Genomic DNA, 15,050 nt, shown 5'->3' on the forward strand with positions numbered 1-15,050 from the left:
GATCATCTTGTCACCGGCTTGACACCATGATCTACATCATCATGATCTCCATCATCGTGTCACCATGAATTTGCTTGCCAAATATTACTTCTACTACTATGGCTAACACGTTTAGCAATAAAGTAAAGTAATTTACATGCGTTTCTCAATGACACGCAGGTCATACAAATAATAAAGACAACTCCTATGGCTCCTGCCGGTTGTCATACTCATCGACATGCAAGTCGTGATTCCTATTACAATAGCATGAACATCTCATACATCACATATATATCATTCATCATTCATCACAACTTTGGCCATATCACATCACAAAACACTTGCTGCAAAAACAAGTTAGACGTCCTCTAATTGTTGTTGCAAGTTTTACGTGGCTGCAATAGGGTTCTAGCAAGAACGTTTTCTTACCTACGTGAAAGCCACAACGTGATTTGTCAACTTCTATTTACCCTTCATAAGGACCCTTTTCATCGAATCCGCTCCAACTAAAGTGGGAGAGACAGACACCCGCCAGCCACCTTATGCAACTAGTGCATGTTAGTCGGTGGAACCGGTCTCACATAAGCGTACGTGTAAGGTTGGTCCGGGCCGCTTCATCCCACAATACCGCAGAAGCAAAATAAGACTAGTAGCGGCAAGAAAGTTGACAACATCTACGCCCACAACAAATTGTGTTCTACTCGTGCAAAACGAACTACGCATAGAACTAGCTCATGATGCCACTGTTGGGGAACGTTGTAGAAAACAAAAAATTTCCTACGGTTTAACCAAGATCCATCTATGAGTTCATCTAGCAACGAGTGATCGGATTGCATCTACATACCTTTGTAGATCACGCGCGGAAGCGTTCAAAGAACGGGGATGAGGAAGTTGTACTCGACGTGATCCAAATCACCGGAGATCCTAGCGCCGAACGGACGGCACCTCCGCGTTCAACACATGTACGGTCAGCGTGACGTCTCCTCCTTCTTGATCCAGCAAGGGGAAGGAGAGGTTGATGAAGATCCAGCAGCACGACGGCGTGGTGGTGGATGCAGCAGTCACCGCAGCAGGGCTTCGCCGTTCTCTACGGAGGAGGAGGAGGTGTTGGGGGGGAGAGGGAGGCGCCAGGGGCATGGGTGCGGCTGCCTTCCCTCCCCCCTCTATATAGGGTCCCCAAGGGGGGTGCCGGCCCTGGAGATCCAATCTCCCAAGGGGGCGGCGGCCAAGGGGGGTGGAGTACCCCCCAAGGCAAGTGGGGCGCCCCCCACCCTAGGGTTCCCAACCCTAGGCGTAGGGGGAAGGCCCAAGGGGGGCGCACCAGCCCACTAGGGGCTGGTTCCCCTCCCACTTCAGTCCATGGGGCCCTCCGGGATAGGTGGCCCCACCCGGGACCCTTCCGGTGGTCCTGGTACAATACCGGTGACCCCGAAACTTGTCCCGATGGCCGAAATAGCACTTCCTATATATAATTCTTTACCTCCGGACCATTCCGGAACTCCTCGTGACGTCCGGGATCTCATCCGGGACTCCGAACAACTTTCTTGTTACTGCATATACATATCTCTACAACCCTAGCGTCACCGAACCTTAAGTGTGTAGACCCTACGGGTTCGGGAGACATGTAGACATGACCGAGACGGCTCTCCGGTCAATAACCAACAGCGGGATCTGGATACCCATGTTGGCTCCCACATGCTCCTCGATGATCTCATCGGATGAACCACGATGTCGAGGATTCACCGCAACCCCGTATACAATTCCCTTTGTCAATCGGTACGTTACTTGCCCGAGATTCGATCGTCGGTATCCCAATACCTCGTTCAACTCGTTACCGGCAAGTCACTTTACTCGTACCGTAATGCATGATCCCGTGACCAGACACTTGGTTACTTTGAGCTCATTATGATGATGCATTACCGAGTGGGCCCAGTGATACCTCTCCGTCATACGGAGTGACAAATCCCAGTCTTGATCCGTGTCAACCCAACAGACACTTTCGGAGATACCCGTAGTATACCTTTATAGTCACCCAGTTACGTTGTGACGTTTGGTACACCCAAAGCACTCCTACGGCATCCGGGAGTTACACGATCTCATGGTCTAAGGAAAAGATACTTGACATTGGAAAAACTCTAGCAAACGAACTATACGATCTTGTGCTATGTTTAGGATTGGGTCTAGTCCATCACATCATTCTCCTAATGATGTGATCTCGTTATCAATGACATCCAATGTCCATAGTCAGGAAACCATGACTATCTGTTGATCAATGAGCTAGTCAACTAGAGGCTTACTAGGGACATGTTGGTGTCTATGTATTGACACATGTATTACGATTTCCGGATAACACAATTATAGCATGAATAAAAGACAATTATCATGAACAAGGAAATATAATAATAATCCTTTTATTATTGCCTCTAGGGCATATTTCCAACAGATGTCGAGTGAGGGCTCTGTTGCTCCGACTTCCCAGTTATTTTGGCGGCCGAAGGCGCATTGAAAGCTAGAGTAGGGATAGCTCCTCGTCTCCCATGTCGATGCTCCACATGTCGGCTTGTTTCATATGCCACCTTTGCGGAGCGCACTACCGCTTGGCATCCCATACAAATCCTAAAAGAAGGAAAAAGGCAACCTAACAAGGCGCATCCCCACTCTTTGTTTCTTCTTCCTTGCACCCCAATCTGCCATTAGCGGCAACAAAGGTCTAGAGCTGACTCTCTATCTTTGGCAACGTCGATGGAGAGTGGTCTGATCATCGTCCGTGGAGAACAAGAGCGCACACTGGGGATACGAACCACGAATCACCACACAACCTTGACCTCCAGAGAGGCCACCGTTGGCAAGGGAGTGCAATGTCCATGACCACCCGCTTCTACCTGACAGAACTGGTTAAGTAGAGATTTCTTCCTCCTGGGAGCACTCTCATGTGGTTGCCAGCAAAGAAGACAGAGAGTGTGTCCCCAAGTCGGATAGTTGGAATAGGCTTATACACATGTCCTTCCTTTGATGGGGCCTCTTCATGCCCTTGCACAACTTTGACTGCGACCCTCTGGTTTTCTACGGTTGCCAGCTCCACCATATCATGTGAACATGGTCCTTCACATTGCCTGCTTCATTTCCCTATGCAAGTGCTTTCTAGGTATCCCGCACGCACTTTTGGTTTTGGCGATACTTTATTGAGGTGGAGCTGCAAAGGGATGGTGACACAATTCCTGGCTATGGAGGGGCTGTCATCCGTGAAGGAAATATGCCCTAGAGGCAATAATAAAGTTATTATTTATTTCCTTATATCATGATAAAAGTTTATTATTCATGCTAGAATTGTATTAACCGGAAACATAATACATGTGTGAATACATAGACGAACAGAGTGTCAATAGTATGCCTCTACTTGACTAGCTCGTTAATCAAAGATGGTTATGTTTCCTAACCATGGACAAAGAGTTGTTATTTGATTAACGGGATCACATCATTAGTTGAATGATCTGATTGACATGACCCATTCCATTAGCTTAGCACCCGATCGTTTAGTATGTTGCTATTGCTTTCTTCATGACTTATACATGTTCCTATGACTATGAGATTATGCAACTCCCGTTTGCCGGAGGAACACTTTGTGTGCTACCAAACGTCACAACATAACTGGTTGATTATAAAGGAGCTCTACAGGTGTCTCCAAAGGTACATGTTGGGTTGGCGTATTTCGAGATTAGGATTTGTCACTCCGATTGTCGGAGAGGTATCTCTGGGCCCTCTCGGTAATGCACATCACTTAAGCCTTGCAAGCATTGCAACTAATGAGTTAGTTGTGGGATGATGTATTACAGAACGAGTAAAGAGACTTGCCGGTAACGAGATTGAACTAGGTATAGGATACCGACGATCGAATCTCGGGCAAGTAACATACCGATGACAAAGGGAACAACGTATGTTGTTATGCGGTCTGACCGATAAAGATCTTCGTAGAATATGTAGGAGCCAATAGCATCCAGGTTCGCTATTGGTTATTGACCGGAGACGTGTCTCGGTCATGTCTACATTGTTCTCGAACCCGTAGGGTCCGCACGCTTAAGGTTACGATGACAGTTATATTATGAGTTTATGCATTTTGATGTACCGAAGTTTTCGGAGTCCCGGATGTGATCACCGACATGACGAGGAGTCTCGAAATGGTCGAGACATAAAGATTGATATATTGGAAGCCTATGTTTGGATATCGGAAGTGTTCCGGGTGAAATCGGGATTTTACCGGAGTACCGGGAGGTTACCGGAACCCCCCGGAGGTATATGGGCCTTAGTGGGCCTTAGTGGAAGAGAGGAGAGGTGGCCAAGATGGGCCGCGCGCCCTCCCCCCTTGGTCCGAATAGGACAAGGAGAGGGGGCCGGCCCCCCTTCCTCCTCTCTCTCCTCTTTTCCCCCCTCACGAATCCTATTCCAACTAGGAAAGGGGGGAGTCCTACTCCCAGAAGGAGTAGGACTCCTCCTGGCGCGCCACACCTTGGCCGGCCGGCCCCCCCCCTTGAACCTTTATATACGGAGGCAGGGGCACCCCTAGAGACACAAGTTGATCCACGATCATATTCTTAGCCGTGTGCGGTGCCCCCTTCCACCATAGTCCTCGATAATATTGTAGCGGTGCTTAGGCGAAGCCCTGCGACGGTAGTACATCAAGATCGTCACCACGCCGTCGTGCTGACGGAACTCTTCCCCGACACTTTGCTGGATCGGAGTCCGGGGATCGTCATCGAGCTGAACGTGTGCTAGAACTCGGAGGTGCCGTAGTTTCGGTGCTTGATCGGTCGGGCCGTGGAGACGTACGACTACATCAACCAAACGCTTCCGTTGTCGATCTACAAGGGTACGTAGATCACACTCTCCCCTCTCGTTGCTATGCATCACCATGATCTTGCGTGTGCGTAGGAAATTTTTTGAAATTACTACGAAACCCAACAGTGGTATCCGAGCCTAGGTTTTATATGTTGATGTTATATGCACGAGTAGAACACAAGTGAGTTGTGGGCGATATAAGTCATACTGCTTACCAGCATGTCATACTTTGGTTCGGCGGTATTGTTGGACGAAGCGGCCCGGACCGACATTACGCGTACGCTTACGCGAGACCGGTTCTCCCGACGTGCTTTGCCACATAGGTGGCTTGCGGGTGACAGTTTCTCCAACTTTAGTTGAACCGAGTGTGGCTACGCCCGGTCCTTGCGAAGGTTAAAACAGCACCAACTTGACAAACTATCGTTGTGGTTTTGATGCGTAGGTAAGATTGGTTCTTGCTTAAGCCCGTAGCAGCCACGTAAAACTTGCAACAACAAAGTAGAGGACGTCTAACTTGTTTTTGCAGGGCATGTTGTGATGTGATATGGTCAAGACATGATGCTAAATTTTATTGTATGAGATGATCATGTTTTGTAACCGAGTTATCGGCAACTGGCAGGAGCCATATGGTTGTCGCTTTATGTATGCAATGCAATTGCGCTGTGATGCTTTACTTTATCACTAAGCGGTAGCGATAGTCGTGGAAGCATAAGATTGGCGAGACGACAACGATGCTACGATGGAGATCAAGGTGTCGCGCCGGTGACGATGGTGATCATGATGGTGCTTCGGAGATGGAGATCACAAGCACAAGATGATGATGGCCATATCATATCACTTATATTGATTGCATGTGATGTTTATCTTTTATGCATCTTATCTTGCTTTGATTGACGGTAGCATTATAAGATGATCTCTCACTAAATTATCAAGAAGTGTTCTCCCTGAGTATGCACCGTTGCGAAAGTTCTTCGTGCTGAGACACCACGTGATGATCGGGTGTGATAGGCTCTACGTTCAAATACAATGGGTGCAAAACAGTTGCACACGCGGAATACTCAGGTTATACTTGACGAGCCAAGCATATACAGATATGGCCTCGTAACACGGAGACCGAAAGGTCGAGCGTGAATCATATAGTAGATATGATCAACATAGTGATGTTCACCAATGAAACTACTCCATCTCACGTGATGATCGGACATGGTTTAGTTGATTTGGATCACGTAATCACTTAGAGGATTAGAGGGATGTCTATCTAAGTGGGAGTTCTTTAAGTAATATGATTAATTGAACCTAAATTTATCATGAACTTAGTACCTGATAGTATCTTGCTTGTTTATGTATGATTGTAGATAAATGGCCCGTGTTGTTGTTCCGTTGAATTTTAATGCGTTCCTTGAGAAAGCAAAGTTGAAAGATGATGGTAGCAATTACACGGACTGGGTCCGTAACTTGAGGATTATCCTCATTGCTGCACAGAAGAATTACGTCCTGGAAGCACCGCTGGGTGCCAGGCCTGCTGCTGGAGCAACACCAGATGTTGTGAACGTCTGGCAGAGCAAAGCTGATGACTACTCGATAGTTCAGTGTGCCATGCTTTACGGCTTAGAATCGGGACTTCAACGACGTTTTGAACGTCATGGAGCATATGAGATGTTCCAGGAGTTGAAGTTAATATTTCAAGCAAATGCCCGGATTGAGAGATATGAAGTCTCCAATAAGTTCTATAGCTGCAAGATGGAGGAGAACAGTTCTGTCAGTGAGCATATACTCAAAATGTCTGGGTATAATAATCACTTGATTCAATTGGGAGTTAATCTTCCAGATGATTGCGTCATTGACAGAATTCTCCAATCACTGCCACCAAGCTACAAGAGCTTCGTGATGAACTATAATATGCAAGGGATGAATAAGACTATTCCCGAGCTCTTCGCAATGCTGAAAGCTGCGGAGGTAGAAATCAAGAAGGAGCATCAAGTGTTGATGGTCAACAAGACCACTAGTTTCAAGAAAAAGGGCAAGAAGAAGAAGGGGAACTTCAAGAAGAACAGCAAGCAAGTTGCTGCTCAGAGAAGAAACCCAAGTCTGGACCTAAGCCTGAAACTGAGTGCTTCTACTGCAAGCAGACTGGTCACTGGAAGCGGAACTGCCCCAAGTATTTGGCGGATAAGAAGGATGGCAAGGTGAACAAAGGTATATGTGATATACATGTTATTGATGTGTACCTTACTAATGCTCGCAGTAGCACCTGGGTATTTGATACTGGTTCTGTTGCTAATATTTGCAACTCGAAACAGGGACTACGGATTAAGCGAAGATTGGCTAAGGACGAGGTGACGATGCGCGTGGGAAACGGTTCCAAAGTCGATGTCATCGCGGTCGGCACGCTACCTCTACATCTACCTTCGGGATTAGTATTAGACCTAAATAATTGTTATTTGGTGCCAGCGTTAAGCATGAACATTATATCTGGATCTTGTTTAATGCGAGACGGTTATTCATTTAAATCAGAGAATAATGGTTGTTCTATTTATATGAGTAATATCTTTTATGGTCATGCACCCTTGAAGAGTGGTCTATTCTTATTGAATCTCGATAGTAGTGATACACATATTCATAATGTTGAAGCCAAAAGATGCAGAGTTAATAATGATGGTGTAACTTATTTGTGGCACTGCCATTTAGGTCATATCGGTGTAAAGCGCATGAAGAAACTCCATACTGATGGACTTTTGGAACCACTTGATTATGAATCCCTTGGTACTTGCGAACCGTGCCTCATGGGCAAGGTGACTAAAACACCGTTCTCCGGTACTATGAGAGAGCAACAGATTTATTGGAAATCATACATTCAGATGTATGTGGTCCGATGAATATTGATTCTCGTGGCGGATATCGTTATTTTCTCACCTTCACAGATGACTTAAGCAGATATGGGTATATCTACTTAATGAAACATAGTCTGAAACGTTTGAAAGTTCAAAGAATTTCAGAGTGAAGTTGAAAATCATCGTAACAAGAAAATAAAGTTTCTACGATCTGATCATGGAGGAGAATATTTGAGTTACGAGTTTGGTGTACATTTGAAAACAATGCGGAATAGTTTCGCAACTCACGCCACCCGGAACACCACAGCGTAATGGTGTGTCCGAACGTCGTAATCGTACTTTACTAGATATTGGTGCGATCTATGATGTCTCTTACTAATTTACCGCTATGTTTTGGGGTTATGCTTTTGGAGACGGCCGCATTCACGTTAAATAGGGCACCATCTGTAACACCCCGGATATAACTTTCCCAATTTGTACTCCAACTCTTGCCGTTTTCAGCGTTAAGTTATATTTATTTTCTCGGGTTCGGGTCTTTGTCTCCGTGTGTTGTTTCGTTGTCATGCATCTCATATCATGTCATCATGTGCATTGCATTGGCATACGTGTTTATCTCATGCATTCGAGCATTTTCCCCGTTGCCCGTTTTGCATTCCGGCGCTTCGTTCTTCTCCGGTGGTCATTTCTAACTTTCTTTCGTGTGTGGGGATTAAACATTTTCGGATTGGACCGAGACTTACCAAGCGGCCTTGGTTTACTACCGGTAGACCGCCTGTCAAGTTTCGTATCATTTGGACTTCGTTTGATACTCCAACGGTTAACCGAGGGACCGAAAAGGCCTCGTGTGTGTTGCAGCCCAACACCCCTTCAATTTGGCCCAAAACCCACCAAACTCTGCTCCATCATCTAGAGCGTTCGATCACGATCGCGTGGCCGAAAACCGCACCTCATTTGGACTCTCCTAGCTCCCTCTATGCCTATATATACACCCCCCATTCCAAATTCGCGGATCCTCTCCCCCCTAACCCTAAAAAATCCAGATCCGCGCCGCCGGACACATCCGCCACCGACGGACTGTCCGACGCCCCCACCACGCCACGTGTCGCCCACTGACAGGGCGAGCCGCCACGCCCACTTCGCCGCACGGCCGGCCCGCCGAAGCCCGCCGCGGGTCCCCAGGCCCGCATCGCCCCGCCGCGCCTACGAAGCCGCCGCCCGCCTCCACGCACCGCGCGCCCCGCCCACCCGCGCCGCGCGGCGCCCTTGCCGGCCAGCGCCCGAAGCGCCCTGCCGGACCACCGCCGCCTCCGCCCGCAGGCCGCCGCGCCGCCTCGTCCGCCGCTTCGCCGCCACCGCGCGCCCGGCCGCCGCCGCCGGCCTCCTCCCGCCTCGCCGACGCCGGCCGCCGCCTCCCCGACGCCGGCGACCTCGGATCCGGCGAGCGCCCGTCGGCCACCACAGTCAACGCCTCGGTTCGCGTGCCCGCCGAAGAAACCCTAGATCTGGTTGTTTTTTTCTCCAAGTCCTTAGAATTTTTTACTCCAAGTGCCCATGTTCGCGGCCCCGTAACTTTGCATCCGTAGCTCCGATTTGGGCATATAGCATATCAAATATTCATCTCAGAGAGTACATCATTTCATTTCATTGCATCATTTTCATTTGAGCTCATCTTGATGCCCGAAATGCTGTTAGAAGAGGGCTACTTGAGTTAATTGTCAGATCTGCTACTCCGTTTAGCACTTTTGTCATTTTTGCCATGATTAATGTGTGCATGATATGCCCGTGAGTGCTTCATATGTATTGTTAAGGGTTTTGTCATCTTTCCAGAGGTGCAACCCATGTATTTTTAGGATGTGTGTGGTGACTTGTGCAAGCTTGCAAAGAGGTGCACTTGCTAATTCTGTTTTCAGGGACTTAGTAGTTTCACTAAGTCTTGGGATTGTTTATCTCACGATGCCATATGTTCTTGTTGTTTCCTAGTGATGCGTGCCTCTTTTGAGGATGGTCAGTAAGGGGGTTTTGTTAATCTTGTAGTGATATATCCATCCATGTCTTTGTTTGCAATTATGGAGCACCCTAGCTTGAGTCAATCGAGCTCTACTTTTGCTTCGTTGCGAATCTGGGCAGATCGTCAACTTGTTTGCGATTTTGCCGATGTTATTGTAGTTGATCCGTGCATGACATGCCATTGTTCTTGCCATGTCTATCTTTTATTTTGTGCCTTCTTGATGTATGTATGCTTGTCTTGCCATGAATTGCACCGTGGTGAGTGCATCGAGCTCGTAAACATGCCTTCGTGAGTTATGTTTCAGCATGTCCCAGTTTTCACCAAGTCTGAAAACTGATTATGTTTTTGCTATGTTCGTGTGCTTGTTAGTATATTTTGTGATCCCTTTTGGCTCAAGGTCACTAAGGGACTTTTGTTAAGCTTGTTGAGTAGCTCCATGCCATGTCTTTACTTGTCATGTTCAGGTCCTGTAGCATGTTGTTTTGTTGCTCCGAAGAGGGCTATATGATCTGAAATTTCAGACAAGTGTTAATTTCACTAAGTCTGAGATCTGTTTACCATTTGCGTTTTTGCCATGCTTGTTTGAACCTCCTAATGGATGAATTGGCCGTAGCTCAGTGCTAGACTTTTGTTAAGCATCTTGTGTGCATCCCTGCCATGTATTTTATTGTCACGTTTGGGTGCTGTAGCATGTTCATCTCATTGCATTTAGATGCCTACTTGCTGTAAATCGCAGACCGGTGTCATTTTTGAATCGCTTGCCATTTCCAAACCGTAACTCCGATTCCGGCATTCTTTATATAGTTTTCAAGCGATTTCTTCTCATCTTTCCAGTGGCACCCTTGGAATTCCATGTTGAGGCCAGGTTCATGCATTTCCTGTCATATCTTGCATTTTGCATCCTGCATCGCATCCCGCATAGCATATCATCTTTGCATCATGTTGTTTGAGTTTGCACGTAGTTGATTGTATCCTTGTTGCTTGTTTGTCTTGTTTGGGTAGAGCCGGGATACGAGTTCTCTAACTAGGAGCCCGTTGAGTTTTCTTTTGAGGATCCAGTCAACTCTGACAACTGTGCAGGCAAGATGATCATACCCTCGAAATCACTACTATCTTTGCTATGCTAGTTTGCTCGCTCTTTTGCTATGCCATTGCCACGATGCCTACCACTTGTTTGCAAGCCTCCCAAATTGCCATGTCAAACCTCTAACCCACCATTGTCCTAGCAAACCGTTGATTGGCTATGTTACCGCTTCGCTCAGCCCCTCTTATAGCGTTGCTAGTTGTAGGTGAAGATTGGAGGCCGTTCCTTGTTGGAACATCATTTATTTACTTGTTGGGATATCATTATATTATCTTGTTATCTTAATGCATCTATATACTTGGTAAAGTGTGGAAGGCTCGGCCTCTCGCCTAGTGTTTTGTTCCACTCTTGCCGCCCTAGTTTCCATCATATCGGTGTTATGTTCCCGGTTTTTGCGTTCCTTACGCGGTTGGGTTATAATGGGAACCCCTTGATAGTTTGCCTTGATTAAAGCTTTTCCAGCAATGCCCAACCTTGGTTTTACCATTCGCCACCTAGCCTCTTTTTCACTTGGGTTACCGGAGCCCAAGGGTCATCTTATTTTAAACCCCCCCCCCCCCCCGCCCGTGCTCCCTCTGAGTGTTGGTCCGAACTGAGCTGCCTGCGGGGCCACCTCGGGGAAACTTGAGGGTTGGTTTTACTCGTAGCTAGTCTCATCTGAGTGTGCCCTGAGAACGAGATATGTGCAGCTCCTATCGGGATTTGTCGGCACATTCGGGTGGTGTTGCTGGTCTTGTTTTAACCTGTCGAAATGTCTTGAGTTATCGAGATACCGAGTCTGATCGGAACGTCTTGGGAGGAGGTCTATTCCTTCGTTGACCGTGAGAGCTTGTCATGGGCTAAGTTGGGACTCCCCTGCAGGGATTGAACTTTCGAAAGCCGTGCCCGCGGTTATGGGCAGATGGGAATTTGTTAATGTCCGGTTGTAGATAACTTGAACCTTAACTTAATTAAAATGAATCAACCGAGTGTGTTACCATGATGGCCTCTTCTCGGCGGAGTCCGGGAAGTGGACACGGTGTTGGAGTAATGTTTGCGCAGGTTTTTCTCTAGCTTCTCGCTCGTGCTTTGCCTCCTCTTCTTGCTCTCTTTTGCGAATAAGTTAGCCACCATAATTGCTAGTCGCTTGCTGTAGCTCCACATATTTACCTTGCCTTACCTATAAGCTTAAATAGTCTTGATCGCGAGGGTGCGAGATTGCTGAGTCCCTGTGGCTCATAGATTACTATTACACCACATGCAGGGCCTGATGATTCCGCTCCAGGTGACGTGCTCGACATCAAGTGGGAGTTCGACGAGGACTCTCAACGATACTATGTTTCCTTTCCTGATGTTCAGTAGTGGTGCCCAGTTGGGGGTGATCGGGACCGTGTCGCATGTTGGGTTATCTTTTATTTTGGCGCCGTAGTCGGGCCATGAGTGTTTGAATGATGTAATGTTGTTTATGTACTTGATTGACGTGGCGAGTGTAAGCCAACTATGTTATCTCCCCTTTTATGATCTATATTACATGGGATGTTGTGAAGATTGCCTAACTTGCGACATATGCCTTCAATGCGATTATGCCTCTAAGTCGTGCCTCGACACGTGGGAGATATAGTCGCATCGAGGGTGTTACAAGTTGGTAATCAGAGCCTTCCCCGACCTTAGGAGCCCCCACTGATTGATCGTTTTTAGCAGCCGAGTTGTGTCTAGAAAAAAATGTTTTGAGTCATTTAGGAATTATATATCGGAGAGTTTAGGAATTCTTTTTACTTCCCAGTCTCCTCATCGCTCTGGTAAGGCATCCTGACGTAGAGTTTTGACTCTTCTCTTCTCAAATTTCACTAAACTTTTTTTTAGGATCACGCGGGTATCTTGGAATCATTCCGACGGTTTTATGATGAGAACATTGTCTTGGTGCCTCCTGTCAGGGGTTTTGTGGAAGTGTCCCGGGGAGTTGAGCTCTGAGGTGTTGTCATCATAATTTTATCGTTGTAGTTCTGGAATACCTGAGTTTAGTACGCCGACATCGAAAATCTCTTTTATGCAGTTCGTTGGTGAGATAACCTCGACGCCACCCAGTACTGGGGCGGGAGTTCGGGAGTATCGCCATAACTTGTATAACGGATGCTTTTCAAAGGTTGAGGTAGATGGTTTCCGAAGGTTTCTTGGTTATGTGTTGAAGGATGGATACAGCTGGATGTAGGATTTGCTAGTTTGGGTGAGATATTATGCTTCCCCTGTATCCCCAACACCTGATTGCATAACCGGAAAGGTTCGGGAGTTTCATAGGTGGGAATTCTAGTAGCTCTAGTTTTTCTTCCACGGATATTGGTTTGAGATTGGGATTTCTTACCAATTATTCGTTCTTGATCCGTACCTTGTTGATTTATTTCTCTACCTTAATTCTACGTGGCTTCTCAATTTATGGATATGTGACCATTTCAAGAGGAATGCATTCGTTCATTCTGTTCGGGTGTGAAGACTATATGTTGCAATTTTCATTCCGTTGGATTCAGCTTCAATATTTATCTGTCAATGTGCTAATGGTGGTCAACCTCTTCAGGATGGCTCCTCCAACGCGCATGACTCCGAATCCTGATCCGCCACCACCTCCACCTCCTCCGGAGGCATGGCAAGCTGTGATGGCCGCAACCAATGCAAACAAACAGCTGATCATGCAAATTCTCCAAGAGCGCAATCAAGGCAGTCATGGGAATCAAGGCAGCAATCAGAGTCACTTTGCTACACTCAACCAGTTCCTTGCTAACGGGCCAAACACCTTCTATCACAGATCCGAACGCAAGACTTTTGTTATTAAGTTCGGAAACTTTCTGGAGAAGGAGTTTCTCTCGAAAGAAGTGAGTGGGAGGAAAGTAGAACTTGACAAGGTAACTGTACCTGCTCCCTTATTGGAAAGTAGTGCATCACAGAAAACTGTTTCTGTGACACCTACACCAATTAGTGAGGAAGCTAATGATAATGATCATGAAACTTCAGAACAAGATACTACTGAACCTTGTAGATCAACCAGAGTGAGATCCGCACCAGAGTGGTACGGTAATCCTGTTCTGGAAGTCATGCTACTAGATCATGATGAACCTACAAACTATGAAGAAGCGATGGTGAGCCCAGATTCCGCAAAATGGCTTGAAGCCATGAAATCTGAGATGGGATCCATGTATGAGAACAAAGTATGGACTTTGGTTGACTTGCCCAATGATCGGCAAGCAATTGAGAATAAATGGATCTTCAAGAAGAAGACTGACGCCGACGGTAATATTACTGTCTACAAAGCTCGACTTGTCGCAAAAGGGTTTCGGCAAGTTCAAGGGATTGACTACGATGAGACCTTCTCACCCGTAGCGATGCTTAAGTCTGTCCGAATCATGTTAGCAATTGCCGCATTTTATGATTATGAAATTTGGCAGATGGATGTCAAAACTGCATTTCTGAATGGATTTCTGGAAGAAGAGTTGTATATGATGCAACCGTAAGGTTTTGTCGATCCAAAGGGAGCTAACAAAGTGTGCAAGCTCCAGCGATCCATTTATGGACTGGTGCAAGCCTCTCGGAATTGGAATAAACGCTTTGATAGTGTGATCAAAGCATTTGGTTTTATACAGACTTTTGGAGAAGCCTGTATTTACAAGAAAGTGAGTGGGAGCTCTGTAGCATTTCTGATATTATATGTGAATGACATATTACTGATTGGAAATGATATAGAATTTCTGGATAGCATAAAGGGATACTTGAATAAGAGTTTTTCAATGAAAGACCTCGGTGAAGCTGCTTACATATTGGGCATAAAGATCTATAGAGATAGATCAAGACGTTTAATTGGACTTTCACAAAGCACATACCTTGACAAGATTTTGAAGAAGTTCAAAATGGATCAAGCAAAGAAAGGGTTCCTGCCTGTGTTACAAGGTGTGAAGTTGAGTCGGACTCAATGCCCGACCACTGCAGAAGATAGAGAGAAGATGAAAGATGTTCCCTATGCTTCAGCCATAGGCTCTATCATGTATGCAATGCTGTGTACCAGACCTGATGTGTGCCTTGCTATAAGTCTAGCAGGGAGGTACCAAAGGAATCCAGGAGTGGATCACTGGACAGCAGTCAAGAACATCCTGAAGTACCTGAAAAGGACTAAGGATATGTTTCTCGTATATGGAGGTGACAAAGAGCTCATCGTAAACGGTTACGTTGATGCAAGCTTTGACACTGATCCGGACAATTCTAAATCGCAAACCAGATACGTATTTACATTAAACGGTGGAGCTGTCAGTTGGTGCAGTTCTAAACAAAGCGTCGTGGCGGGATCTACGTGTGA

This window comes from Triticum urartu, chromosome 7, assembly GCF_003073215.2.
Source record: "Triticum urartu cultivar G1812 chromosome 7, Tu2.1, whole genome shotgun sequence".
In the NCBI taxonomy this organism is placed as follows: domain Eukaryota; kingdom Viridiplantae; phylum Streptophyta; class Magnoliopsida; order Poales; family Poaceae; genus Triticum; species Triticum urartu.